The following is a 15,377-nucleotide window of genomic DNA, read 5'->3' on the forward strand; positions in this document are numbered from 1 at the left end:
AGAAAATGTCACTAAAAATTTCTAGAGGCATAACCTCCTCCTTTTCAGTGTCATGAGCATTTGTAGTTTCTTATATAAAATAAGTGCAAAACATTTTAGAAACACAGAAAATGAATTTGTACCTTCCTGCCCTCTATTGAGAGTCAGGCTGATGACTTATTGAAAATATTTACCAGGAAAGTATAACTCAAGTGTAGTTAATATGCTTATAATTCCAGTACTTGGGAGGCTGAAAGAGGAGGATCACAGGTTCACAGCCAGCCTAAGTTACTTAGTGAGGCCCTCTACAACTTAGTGAGACCCTGGGGTTGGGTATGTAGCTCAGTGGTAGAATGCTCCTGGGTTCAATCCCCAGTACCACAAAAAATAATAGATGAAATAAAATGAAAATACTAGTAGTATTAATATTAATTGAGCCAGGAATGGTAGCGCACCCCTGTAATTCTAGTACTTGGGATGCTGAGTAAGATGTAAAGCCAGCCCCAGCACCTTAGTGAAGCACTCAGCAACTTAGCAAGAGCCTGTTTCCAAATAAAAATAAAATAGATCTGGGGGTGTAGCTCTGCAATAGAGTGTCTCTGGGCTCAATCCCTAGAAACACATCCAAAATTCATATACATATATATAGAGAGATAGAAAGGTAGTACACCTACTAAATGAGCACATATATATGTATATGTGTGTGTGTGTGTGTGTGTGTGTGTGTGTGTCTAGAACACCTACTAAATGTCAGACAATGTGGTATAGACTTTATATTTTCTGTGAGTGTCCACACATGCACATATTACAACATAAGAGTGCTACTATTATATCCTTTTTTGGGGGTGGGATTTCTGGGGATGGAACCCAGAGGCATTTAACCTCTGAGCTACACCCCCTGCCCAATTTTTTATTCTTTATTTTGAAACAGGGTCTCACTGAGTTGTGGAGGGCCTCACTAAGTAGCTGAGGCTGTCTGAGAACTGTGATCCTCCGGTCTCAGCCTCCCAAATGCTGGGATAACAAGCGTGCGCCACCATACCCGGCATTATATCCTATTTTTATAGAAAAGAAAACAGGCAGGCACAAAAAGTGATAAAATTTACACTAAATCATATAGCTAGTAAATAAGTCAGACTAGGATATAATTTATATAGTCTGGCCTCAAAACTTATAGTCTTAAGCCACTATGTAATAGACCTTAAAACCAATTTTGTGATTTTGGCATGTCTATACTCTTAAATGTCAAGTTCAATGCAATATATAATAACAACAATATTTTTAAAATTATTTACTATATGTGAACTCATTTTTGGATGGACATGTACATGATGTTAAGAATGAGATTTATCAGTAACACTTTATCAGATATATTCAGAAGATACTGCCAAAAAAGAAATGTCTCCTATTAGACATGTGGCTAGCATTTAGTTGATTTTGTGATTGAGCCAGCAAAAGACTCTATGAACAGCTGTTCTCTCAAATGATATGAGCAATATCATGAAAGCATGTCTGAGGCATACCCATGCTAGTCTGAATAAGAGAGATAATGATGATTTAAAACATTAGATTTATATATCATTTATGACATCAATCATTTAATGAGACAGTAATATCTTTGTTTCTTACAACTATATATTTAGTTTTGCTTTCTATATGTGGTCAATAGTTGTAATGACTATTATTTGCTATAGCTGTCTAGACAACCAAAATGCTTTTCTCACAAACTGTATAGTAGAGTTTATTGAAATTGTACATTCATTTTTCATTTATTGGGTTATGCCTGGAAAAAATGCAAACTGGCCATGAAGATCACCCTCACTTTTAGCAAACTAGTTTTGTTATTATTAAGTCACTCATCCATGCTATTTCTCAAAATGTAAATTATGAAATAGAGACTGTCGTACATAATATCACACATTTACTTTAGTTATGCAGAGAACAAACCCAGCAAATATTTTGTCAAAGTTATGTTTCTAGTTATTTCCCTGCCAACTCAAATTAAATATACCCAAGAGAACTGTTCACTACCTTTATTTATATTCCTGTGTGTCCAAGGAAGTGGCATTTGGGGAAAGCAAACAAACAAAAATTTCTGGAATCAGATGGACACAGTTTGAATTATACACTGTTGTATACCAGTTGTGCAAATATGAATGATTTATTTTTTCTGTCTTCATTGTAACATCTATAATAGGACTGATAATATTTACTCTTGAAGGTTTGTGTGAGGTTTACAATAATGCATGTGTCATGCCCAGTGTGGTGGCGCACACTTGTAATCCCCACGCTTGGGAAGCCGACACAGGAGGATTGTGGAGGTTCGAAGCCAGCTGCGATGGCTTAAGAGACCCTGTTTCCAAATACAAAGTATAAAATAGGTCTGGGAGTGTAGCCTGGAGGTAGAAGGGCTTCCTGGAAGCGCAGTACCACACACACAAAAAAATGCAAGTGTCTGGAACACATTGTAGTATCTTAATCTGTTCAGAGTGCTATATTAAAATATTATAGACTGGACAACTTAAAAACAATAATAATTTATTTCTCACAAACATGGATCCAGAAAGTACATGATCAAGATCCCATAAGGTTTGGTGTTTGGTGAGAACCTGCTTTGTGATTTACAGATGGCTGACTTACTGGGGCCTGCCTTCTCTCCATAGCTCTCATCTCCACATATGATGCTAGGAATAAGGTTTCAGCATATATAATTTAAAGAGTAACACAAATGTTAAGTCCACAATAAGTGAGCTATTCAAAGCAAGAGCTGTTGCATTAGTACTCCACTTCACACTACAATGTAGCAATAAGCTGTAGAGAAATCATCAGTTTAGTTATTTATTAATTTACTTATTTAATGGTGTTGGGAGTTGAATCCAGGGACATTCTACCTCTGAGCTATACCCATAGCCCTATTTTATTTTTTATTTCAAAACAGGGTTTCACTAAGCTGCTGATAGCCTCACTAAGTTGCTGAGGTTGGATTTAAGTCTGTGATCTTCCTGTCTCAGACTTTCAAGTACTGGGATTACAGACATGTGCCTCCACACCTGGCTTTCAATTCAATCTTAAACTTTTCAATGTTGTAAGACAGAATATAAAGATATTATTGCCTTTGTGTCATAGTTAGAGGTAGAATGCCCCCTAAAGACCTTATATATTAGCTTCTTGGTTGATATAGTTAAGTCATGAGAATTGTAATCTGTAGAAATCTAGGGTAGTAGGGTGAGGCTAGAGAAGGTGGGTCCCTGAGGGTGGCCTTAGGGATCATACCTTTGTCTTTGACTCTCCTTGCTTGCTGGCTTTCTCTTGCTTCTGGCCTTATGATGTAACAGTGAAGCCTTGCGCTGTCTCTTTCTCTGTTACCCACTGCCATGCCCTAAGATCTGGGGTATCTGGCCTCACATGGGCTGAACCCCAAAGTTTCCAAGAGAGCCATGAATCATAAATCTTCCTTCCTCTGAATTACATAGCCAAGTCTTTGAATGATAGTAGTGAGAATGCAGACTAAGACACTCTATCAAAAGAAAATGCTCCATTCTATTTACTTATTACAATTGTTTATTCTGGCAATACTGTTTTGCCAAAACCTACTGTGTTAGTCAAATTTTTCACTGCTGTGGCCAAGATACCTCACAAGAACAATGTGGAGGAGGAAAAGCTTATGTTGGCTCTCAGCTGCAGAGGTTCAGACCATGGTGGCCAGAGTCCAGAGCAGAAACATCATGGTGGCGGGGCATGGTGTGGAGAAAAGCTAATCATCCCCCGGTACCTGATATGAGAGAGAAGACAGAGGGGGGGTGGAGTGGAGAGGGGGAGAGGAGAGAGGAGAAAGACAGTCCTCTAGGCCACACACCCAATGATTCACCTCTTCTAGCCATTACTCACCTCTGAACCTCACTGCATTAGAGAAAAGGCTTCAACAACATAAGCCTTTAGAAAACTCCAGATCCAACCCAAAATACTGCCTTTGAAAACATCCTACCTCAGATTACCTTTTCCATTGAATACCCCACATCATTTTTACCAATACCCTCAGTGCACCTTAACTGTTAAAAAATCTCAGCAAACAATGACTAACATTTTCATCAGCTACTTGAAAATTCTTTATATGACTCACCCTTCCTCATATCTCCTCTTAATGACCACCATCTTCTGTGTTCCTAAGACCACTCCGTTTCTACATACTCAATGTTTGTCCAGCTCCTATTTCCTTCAAATCACATGACATATTCTTTTCATCCAAAGCAAGCTCTCATTTTTTTGCTAAGTAAGTGTATCATATTCGATCTTTCAAACAACTGTGGAATCATTGTTCAATCTAGAGTCCCTGTGATATTACTATATAGAAAGAGAAACTGAGCATATAAATTCATGTACCTGACTTAGCAGAGCAGTTCCTGCCCTCTAAGTCCTCCCCGGCTTGAGGGGAAGCTTCTGCAACCCCATTCAGGTTTAGCATACCCACAACTCCCAAATCAGGCTTCCACTTGACTAAAATTATTTCTTTAATGTCTTCCTTTCTATTACTATATGATACCTTAATGTCAGAACTTGTACCCTCCTAGAGAGCACACAGTGTATCTGCCTCTAGTGGTAGCTCACCATAGTGATGCTTCAAAAAAAAATTGCTAAAGTTGATGAAGATGGAGGGAAACAAAAAACAACACTACTGGCTAACCTGCAAAACACAACAACCCACAATTTTCGTTTTACCCAACTCAGTTCCCCATCCCATGCCCAGAAGCACTCAAGCAGCAAGGCTCCACAGCTTATATGCACTGCTGTGAAATGCAGACAGACCTCATACAATAGCCAGAGGTATATAAATATGCAAATCGTAGATATATACAGAAACAGTCTTCCAATAGAGAATACCAGCTGTCACAGGCAGCAAAATCACTCGAAAGGCTTGGCATTGGTGAACTGGCAAATACCCCCTGGTTATTGCTGTCCCATCAATCAGAGGCCATTTGGCAGGGCAGTATTCTTGAACAGCCCCCCATTTTTTACTCGAAGAGCTTTTTTTAAGGCAATGAAATAAGCTGCTATAAAATTTGATCTGAGCATCTGATACATAGTATATTGTTCATCTTTAACCATCTTTTCTTAACATGAATATTTATGTATACATATATTTATTTATATATCCTGCCCTCATCTAAAATAAACAAAAAACAACAAGCCAATATTTTGTTTCTCTTCATGAAAGAACTGTTAGGAATGATTCTGCTGAACAATGGATGATGAGCTATGTGCAGAATTGAGTCGTTTATTAATTTATTTTACAGAGATTGTTGAAGACAACTGATCCTCAAGTGATCCCTAGTGATTATGAAGTAAAAATGAAAGTGGAAGCAAGGTGAAAAGAGTCTGAACACAAGCAAAACAGGGGTACCCCAAAGTCTATGAGGCTCTAGTGTAACAAGGGAAGAGTAAGAAATTTACTTCTAAACAAACAACAGAGAATGGTTTACTACCATGGAGGCATTCTGAGAGAAGTAAATATGTCATCGATTTTAAATAGCAGTATTATCCAGCAGAGAACAGATCAATGAAAGTTGCATAGGTTTTCAGATGCTTCAGGATATTAAAGAACAATCCTATTTCCCCCTCCATAAACCATTCCATCCAGAAGAGTAATTTAAAATGTGCCATAAATCATTATCTGATCAGCAACCAATCAGCACTCAGCAAAGTTCTATCTCCCCTATTCTTCCCCAGAACACTATGAAATGCTCTTACTTTTGCTAACTTGCAGGACTGCCTAGTCCAGCTTTACTGACTGGATACATGATGGAAAATAATAGGTTTCTGTTAAGATTTAATATAGCAAATTTAAGGAGAGAAAAACCAAAACTTTTTAAAGCAAACTTAAAGACAATGATTATGAATTGAATGATGCACATCATATCCTTGCAAATGAGTTGATCATATTTATTGCTTCTTCAAAACAGCATAGACATGTAGACATAATTACAAAGATGTACAACATTCACATGAAGGTAGAGAAATAAAGCATCAATGAATAAAGACTAAGTTTTCATTAATGATCTCAATGTTAGGATCCACTTTTCCCCTTGCCCATGTGAGCCTGGATGACACTTTTAGAAAGTCGAACCATTCTTTAGAATTAGAGAATATTGTGCTGAGTGAGTTAAACCAGACTCAGAAAGTTGAGAGTCATGTGTTTCCTGTTATATGTAGAAGCTAGAAAGAAACTAGAAAAGAAAAGGAACCTCATGAAAATAGGGGAGAAAATACAGAGTAGTATAAGCGGATGTGGGGGAGGAAGGAGAGGAGGAAAAGGAGAGCTCTGGAGAAGTTAAAATGATGTTATGTGCATATAGGAATATATCACTAAAAATCTCATTGTCATGTACAGTTATAATGTATTGATAAAAATTAATTTTAAAAAATCAAGACTATTTTTCCATTGAAAAGTATTTTTCTGTACTTTGCATTGTGTGAAGTTTTGTGTGGTTTTAAAGAGGATTAAGACAGGAGGAACTTGGGCTAGTGGAGAAATATGGAATCAATAGTTATATTTAAAAGCAGAATGTAACACGTTGTAAGAGAAAATTAAATATGCCCATAGTATTAATTAGAGGAGAAAGAACTTCCTTTGGATAGTAAAATCAAATAAGCCACGATAGAGAAACTATTTTTTATATAGTATGTTTTGTGACATTTAAAAAAAGATCCCACTGGGCATGGTGGCGCACGCTTGTAATCCCCACGCTTAGGAGGCGGAAACAGGAGGATCGAGCAGGTTCGAAGCCAGACGTGCTGGCTTAAGAGACCCTGTTTCCAAATAAAAATATAAAATAGGTCTGGGAGTGCAGGGCCCAGAGTTAGAAGGGCTTCCAGGAACCCCAGAGTTAGAAGGGCCCAGTGTTAGAAGGGCTTCTGGAGTTAGAAGGGCTTCCAGGAACCCCAGTACCACCAAAAACAAAAAACAAAAAACAAACAAACAAACAAACAAAAAAAAAAAACAAAAAGATCCCTATAGGCATCTATCTTGTTTCATTTAACATGATTCCTTATATATTGATATGTTGATATGTTCTGTTGCAGTTGGCAGAATTTTATTCTTTTTGTGACTGAATAATATTCTCTTGTGTGTATATACCAGAATTTCTTTAGCTGCTCATCTGTTGTTATGTATATAAGATGCTTCCATATCTAAGCTGCTTTAAATAGTGCTATAATAAACATGAGTGTGCAGGAATTTGTTTGGTATGCTGACCTCATTTTCTTTTTATATATACTAAAAAGTGGTATAGATAGGTCAAGGACAGTTCAGCCTTTAGGTTTTTTTCCAGGAATCTCTATACTGGTCTCCATTAAGTTTGTACTACTTTATATTCTCATCAACAGTATATAAGATTTTTTTCTTCACTTGCTTTCACAATTGTGCAAACCAAAGAAGGAAAGAAAGAGAAAGAATCAACCCAAATGTGGAAGAGTACTTAGTAGAGATGGAGAAAGATGTGGGGGAAAGAAAAGGTGCATAAAAAGAAGATGAATTGATCAGTGCATATTGTATACCTATGTAGAAATAACACACTAAACCTAGTGATAAGTGCAATTAATACATGCCAATCTAAATTAAGATAATTACAAAATATTAAAAGTAAAATTTCAGTGGGAACCCTTTATTATTCCTCTGATTAAAATCTTCACCCAATTTATGTCACACTTAAAATTCCCACACACTGAAAGATAGGGCAAACCAAAACATAGCCCTAACATGCTGGCTGGGTTCAATGTACAAAGACTATTCTTCCATTAAGATAAACCAAACATTAACTTGATGCATTTTGGGTCATTTTGGGGATGTAGCATACATTTTTAAAAGCAGTGTCAACAAAGTATATGTCCCAAGATGAACAATAAACGTCTTATGTCAGGCTCTCTACACCACCTCCTTTGTTCTCACCTGTCACACCAGGTTCCCACCCACTGTCAGAGCCTTTGCTGTGCTGTGCTCTCATTCTCTCAGGAATCTACCACCTCACACTCACACCTGGATGACTCAATTTCACAATTTGGGGGAAGAGTGATAATCCAGGATCGAGTGTATGCATCCAGTGAGAAGTAAGTTTGGAGCAATGTGTTGGGGAAAATTCACTCTGAGCCAGACTATTTTGCCACATTGTGAGCAGTCAAAATTTTGAGACAAAGAATGTTAATATCATAGCAATAGTTAACAAATATTCAGACGCTGTGTTGAGTACAGGTTAGAATATACAAATGCAGAAGCAAGAAAATAAATCTGGGAAAGAGGCAATGAAGGCTGAAATTAGAAAATGTAAGAAAGCATATTTTACAAAAAATTATCAATGATTAAAAAGAAAGAGATAGAGAAAATGAGGAAGTTAGAAATGATCCTGCTTTCAGGGAGATCAGTTGTGTGGATATCAAAAATAAGAATATCAGAGGGAAAAGGAAGAGGTTCTTTGGAAGCAAAAATTAATTTTGACCTTAGCATAGTCAACATATTGTGGTTAATGGATAGAAAAGGTGCTTTTAGGGTATATCTGGGCTAGAATTCATAAAAATAAAGGGAAAAGATGGTAATGAAGACTTGGAATCAAAATATATAGATGCTATAAATAAGGATGAGATCATCAGTGGGCAAAATTTGAAAGGGGGGTTCTGGTGAAACAAAGAAATATGAAGATATTAGAACTTATATGTCTCCCTGTTGAGATTGTAAATTAGTGGAAACTTTCTCCAGGGTAAAGTAGGGATGTCTATCAAAGTTTTAAAATATATTTTTAATATAGTAGATCATAGAATTTATTCTACAAAATTTCCTTGAGCTGAAGAAATTGACAAGGTCCTAACCATCTCTGACTTTCTTCCTTTTCCTCAAGACTTTGGGGTGTGTGTGTGTGTGTGTGTGTGTGTGTGTGTGTGTGTGTGTACAGCATATTTTTTAATATCTTAACAAATATATTCTTGAAAGAAAGAGAAACTTGCTAACTTAAGGCCTTCTTCTATTTTTTCCTACTTGCTTTAGATTATTTTATGAATTTAATTTCTCCAAACAAAAAAGACAAAAGAATATAAATGTTCAGCTTAGAGAATGATGAAGGACTAAAGAAGAAAAAATATTAACAAATAAAAGGGAGAAAAATAATAAAAAGGGGAAAACTTACTTCTGCAGATTTTTCTATAAATTTATCCTATTAATAATCATAAGATTATTTTAGTAATTTTATATATTCTCTGCCTATAATACAAATACACCCTGCATAATATATACTTATAATCTAAATAATATAAAATTTTATAATAAGTAATATAAAATTTTACCTATAAATAGCCAATATCTAAAAATAATTGTAAAAATTATTTTTGTATATTTAATTCTATCTTTTCCTTTTCTTTTTTCTTTTTACTTATTAAATTAATTAATTAATTTATTTATTTTTTGGTGGTACTGGGGTTCCTGGAAGCCCTTCTACTTCCGGGCTACACTCCCAGACCTATTTTTACATTTTTATTTGGAAACAGGGTCTCTTAAGCCAGTGTGGCTGGCTTCAATCCTCCTGTCTCTGCCTCCCAAGCACGGGGATTACAGGCGTGTGCCACCAAGCCTGGCAATTCTATCTTTTTCTAATTTATATATGAATGCATATGATGTATGTATTGACCGGAGATTATAAATTTGGTGTTAGAGATTATAGAGCTGAGAAAGCTGCCAGTTCATTTAACCATATAATGCAAAGATTTTTATCATTTAATAAAATGTTTTCTAAAATATGATAGTTAATGGCAGCTTAGCTGTACAACTTGAGTTTTTATTTGGAAGAACTAGAAAGCACCTCTGGCTGTCTAGGGTACAAAGGATCTCCTTTCAGCCCATGTTGCTGGACAGGCTGCACAGAGAGCATCATGCATGACTGCTGGAGAATTTGCACATGAGATGGCATAGTTTTTACCATCACCAGCATGGATGGCCCTGGGCTCAGGCCTTACTGAAACATCAGTGATACAACCACCCCATATAAACTCAAGGCTCCAGCTGCCACTTATTACTTGAATAGATTCTCTTTGATTCTGGGTTTCTTCAATTAATAATGCCTATTAATAATGCTGCATTTAGAACATTAAAATTTTAGGAACTGGAATATTTGACTTTTATTTCAGCTTTTACACTGGGTGATGATGTCTATCCTCCAAAAGTGTTGACAACGAAGGAAATTTCTAAACATAAGGGTGAGTTTTGATTACTGGGCAACCATTATAATATCTATGTTTCCTTCTAATATTTCTTATGAAGGGAACTCACTGTAATTTCCTAATTTCTTATCCTGAATAGATAGAGCATCTTCCACAATTTTCTTGGAAAATAATTCTGCAATGACCACTTGTACAAAAATCTACATTTGCATTTCAAATAATCTTTCTACACATTAATGGAAGTAGAATTACTAGGTCAAATGACAGAAATATATTTTAAAACTTTGATAGACATCCCTACTTTACCCTAGAGAAAGTTTCCACTAATTTACACTCTCAACAGGGAGACATAAAAGTGTCAGTTTTCCTCCTGACTTGTCAATTCTGACTATCCTCGTTTTGTTAACCCTTTCTCAGTATTTTTAATTAAAAAATAGCAACTTACTGCTGTTTTACTTTGCATTTCCTTTATTATTAGTGAGGTTTTAATAGTTTTTCATATTTGGTATCACCATGTTTCCTTTGACAAATTGGCAATGCATGTCTTTATACAAATTTTAGTCATTATTCATTTATTGATCTATTAAAATATATTAGCATATCGAATGTATTAAAGCTTTACTTGTTTTTATATCTTTAATGTTGTGTTAGCATTAAAGAATTTTTGTGCCCTAATAAAAAAATAAAAACAGACAAAAATGTGTTATTTTAAATTTCTGCAGTTGGGAATTGATACACCATATGATTCGTCTATACCACTCCTGGGTATCTTTCCAAAGGGGGTGAAATCAGAGAACTACAGTAACATATGCATACCCATGTTCATAGCAGCACAATTCGTAATAGCTAAAATATGTAACCAACCTAGGTCTCCATCAACAGATGAATGAATTGAAAAATTATGGGAAATATACATAATGAAATTCTACTCAGTTATAAAGAAGAACAAAATCATGTCTTTCATAAGAAGATGGAAAGACCTGGAGAACATTATGTTAAGTGAGATCAGCCAGGCACAGAAAGAAAAAGGACATAGTTTTCTCTAATATGCCCAAACTAGGAGTATTAGGAATACGAGAGGGACTCCAGATAATGGAGGGGAAACCTCAGCAAAGCTGAAATAAAAGGGTAGGAGAGGAAGAAGGCTGAGGTTGGTTAATGGAGGAACTATATTTGAATATGTGTAAAAGTATGAATGTATCATGGTCAACCTAGACACTCATTGTTGGGAGGGGGGGAGGGGAAGTAGGAGTGGAAGAGGGCACCAAGCACAGTCTGAATGTATGCCATTTTCAATATGATCCACATAAAAATAAAAAATAATTAATAAAAAAAGAATATCCCTATAAAAATTTACTTATTTATCTCCCTTTATATTTTTACTAAATGCATGTGATATGATAGCTTCAGCCAATACAAATATAAAAAATGTCATACTACCAGTTTTCAAGATGTTATAAACTGATAATATGTCTAGATGTAATTTCATATTTTCACAGTTATATGATGTTTTACAAATTTACTTCTTAAAATCCAAGTACAGCTGCGCGTGGTGGCTCACACTTGTAATCCCCGCATTTGGGAGGCGGAGACAGGAGGATGGCGCAGGTTCATAGTCAGCCTCGCTGGCTTAAGAGACCCTGTTTCCAAATAAATAAAAAATATAAAATAAGTCTGGGAGTGTAGCCCAGAGGTAAAAGGGCTTCCAGGAACCCCAGTATCACCCCCCAAAAAAAAAACAGGTAGATAATTTATATGATGTTTTACAAATTTACATCTTAAAATCCAGGTGGTAGTCAATTTATAAATATTTGTCTTTTCTGAGTAATAAAATAATGGATTTTAAAGTTCAAAAAATAAATTTTTGCACTAGGTTTCTTACCTTTCTTTCATAGTTTTTTTTATTTTTTATGCTTTTTGATTAGCCATTTTGAGTAGATGTTATGTTTATTATAACTAAACATGAAAGTATTAATCTCATACACTTCTTCAGAAAACTGAACATATCAGACTACTAGTGCTAATATTTTTTCTCACTGATTTGTTACTGATGATATTACATATAAATAGGATAAATTTATTTCTTCCTTTCCAAGTTAAATATTTTCATTTTATTTTCTTGTTTGACTACATTCCCCAAAATGTCCAGACTAATGTCAAATAAGAGTAACATTTGTTTATATCCTTGCCTCAGTCCTGACTTAATTACTGCTGAGTTTACCAGTCTTTTACTTATTATTCTCTACTTAACTCACTAAACTTTTGAGCATAAAAAAAGAACAGAATAGAGGTTAAGTTAAATAATGTGTTTGTTAGTGGCTGCACTCATCATTTTTTCTTTGACTTTTTTTTTTTTTTGGTGGTACTGGGGTTCCTGGAAACCTTTCTACCTCTGGACCTCCGGGCTACACTCCCGACCTATTTTTATATTTTTATTTGGACACAGGGTCTCTTAAGCCAGAACAGCTGGCTTCGAACCTGTGCGATCCTCCCGTCTCTGCCTCTTGAGCGCGGGGATTACAAGCATGCACCACCATGCCCGGCTTTCTTTGACTTTTTAATGAAATATTTTAAAATATGAACAAATATTTTGTTTTTATTTTGTTTTTGTTTTTTGTTTTTGGTGGTACTGGGGTTCCTGGGAACCTTTCTCCAGGCTATACTCCCAGACCTATTTTATTTTTATTTGGAAACAGGGTCTCTTAAGCCAGTGAGGCTGGCTTCACACCTGCACGATCCACCTACCAAGCGCGGGGATTACAAGCATGTGCCACCAGGTCTGGCTCGTTTATTTGTTTTTCTGGTACCTGGAGTTGATCCCAGGGGCTTTCTACCTCTGAGCTATACCTTCATTTCATTTTTTTTAAATTTTGAAACAAAATATCATTAAGTTGCTGAAGGTCTCTTTTAGTTACTGATGCTGGTTGTGAACTTGAGATTCTCCTATACCAACCTCCTACATATTGAGAGTATAGTCAAGTACCACCATCCCAAATGCATATATTTCTTTATATTAATTATGCTTGAAAAACTCCTGTTTGACTATATTTAGTATTATTTTGTTTCTTTTCACTAATTTTAATACTAATACTTGCCTTAATTATTATATGTATTCCATTTCATTTTAAAATAATTCATACTTAAAAAATTACAAAATGAATTACCATATACCTCCAAGGTCTTCACGCAAGTTTTATAAATTTCCCCATCATATCTTTTCTAATGAAAAGGTCCCAAGTAGGTTGATATGATATTCAGGTGCAATATCTCCCAGTTGCGTTCAGTCTTGGGCAGTTCCTTCATCTCGCCTGACTTTTGTGGCATTGGTATTTATGAAGATTAGAGAGCAGTCTTGCTATAGGACATCCTTCCGTTGAGTGTAAGATATGGAGTTTGGAGGAAAGATCACAGAGTGCTGCCTATTGCCTCCTATCTTCTGGTACAGTGTCTATCATTTTATGTAGTATTCAATTTGATCACTTGATTGATATGGTATCAGCTAGGGTTCTCTAGTTTTTTATTTTTATTCATTATCCTTTTGTCCCTAATAAATATTTTGTGTGGAGCTACTTTGAAATTATGTATGAATTTAATTTCTTATTTCACATTTACTCGTTCATTTTAGAATCCACTGATGTTGCCAGGTGTGATGGCACATGCTTGTAATTCCAGTACTTGGGAGGCTGAGATGGGAGGATCACAGGTTCACGGCCAGCCTCAGCTGCTTAGTGAGGCCCTCACAATTTAGCGAGATCTTGTTTCAAAATAAAGAAAAGAGAGCCCGCGTGGTGCCGCACGCTTGTAATCCCCGCGCTAGGGAGGCGGAGACAGGAGGATCCTGCAGGTTTGAAGCCAGCCGCGCAGGCGTAAGAGACCCTGTTTCAAAAATATAAAATAGGTTTGGGAGTGCAGCCCGGAGGTAGAAGGGCTTCCAGGAACCCCAGTACCACACACACAAAAAAATAATAATAAATAAATAATAAATAAATAAATAAATAATAAAAAAGAGGGATAGGACTGTAGCTCAGAAGTAGAATGTCCCTGGGTTTAATTCCCAGTGCCACAAACACACATACACACACACACACACACACACACACACACACACACACACACAGAAAAACTATTGATATTTGCCTGAATTATTTCTGTGGTGATTGCCAAATAATATAATATTTTTCAAATTTGACTATTCCTTCTACATTTCCTTGTCAGTATTTTATATTTATGTTGTCTTAATTAATAACTACAGTATAATTCATATCAGGATTATAATATATTGAAATAATTCATTTAGATATTCAGATCATCTCAGACCTAGCTAGTGCAAGGCTTTCAAACAGGCTTCTGTGTACCTTTGGCATGCTTCATTATCTTTGATAGAGTGTCTCCTCACTTTCTTGTACAAAAAAATGTTCTAAATGTTTATTTTTACTTCTTTACCCCAGTCCTGGATCACTGACTTCTCCATGTCTTTTTAGTAGATAATGATATTGTAAAACTAACATCTGGTTGCCTTGTCCTGGAATGTCAGTGCTCCATGGCCTCTCTCCTTCCTCATCTTTCCTTACTCATGTCACTAAAATTCAGGAATAAGCACTAATAACTCCAATGTCAATGCAAAACCATGAGGTTCATTCTGGCTTATTCCTCCATGTTTATATTTCTCTTTTCAACTAGTTTCAAAGAGAAACTAGTTTTTATTATCCTTAAAAAATATTTGCTCACTTTCTCAAATCTCTTGAATAGCCAATACTCTAAACTTTTTAGACTTTCTCACCACTCTGCTAATTTCTCGTGTGGGTCCTGGGCCCTTCAGAGATGCTTCACTCAGACAGGTTAGGCTGCTTTTCCAAAAACACTCTAGCCTGCCTGATTACTTTTTGAGTAAAAGGAAAGAAAGGAGCCTTATTTTGTTTTATATATTTAGTTTGTTGCTCAAGCAAATATAGAACTGGAAACCTTTTAAAGACAATCCATAATGTCCAGTAGGCTATCTAAAAATAAATGCTATTTATTGGGAGCAAACTGATATTTTATATATAAAATATATTTTATATATAATATATTTACTCTTAGTGTGCTCCTGGGAATTGATAGATATTGTTGGTGTGTTATATTATGTGAGACTATACATATATAGCTATATACCTATAAAATATAATCTTTGAGGTTTTTAAACATGTGAATTCAAAAAGTTGCCT

The 15,377-nt window shown here is 35.7% G+C and overlaps 1 protein-coding gene across 2 annotated transcripts in view; it reads right to left on the bottom strand.

Moving 5' to 3' along the window:
• The window catches only part of LSAMP (limbic system associated membrane protein), a gene marked incomplete at both ends in the record, with an annotated part of 648,209 nt that overhangs the window by 279,119 nt on the left and 353,713 nt on the right, over positions 1-15,377 (bottom strand). The gene's annotated exons all lie outside the window — the stretch shown is intronic.

The sequence above is a fragment of the Muscardinus avellanarius genome (genome assembly GCF_963383645.1).
Source record: "Muscardinus avellanarius genome assembly, chromosome: 5".
In the NCBI taxonomy this organism is placed as follows: domain Eukaryota; kingdom Metazoa; phylum Chordata; class Mammalia; order Rodentia; family Gliridae; genus Muscardinus; species Muscardinus avellanarius.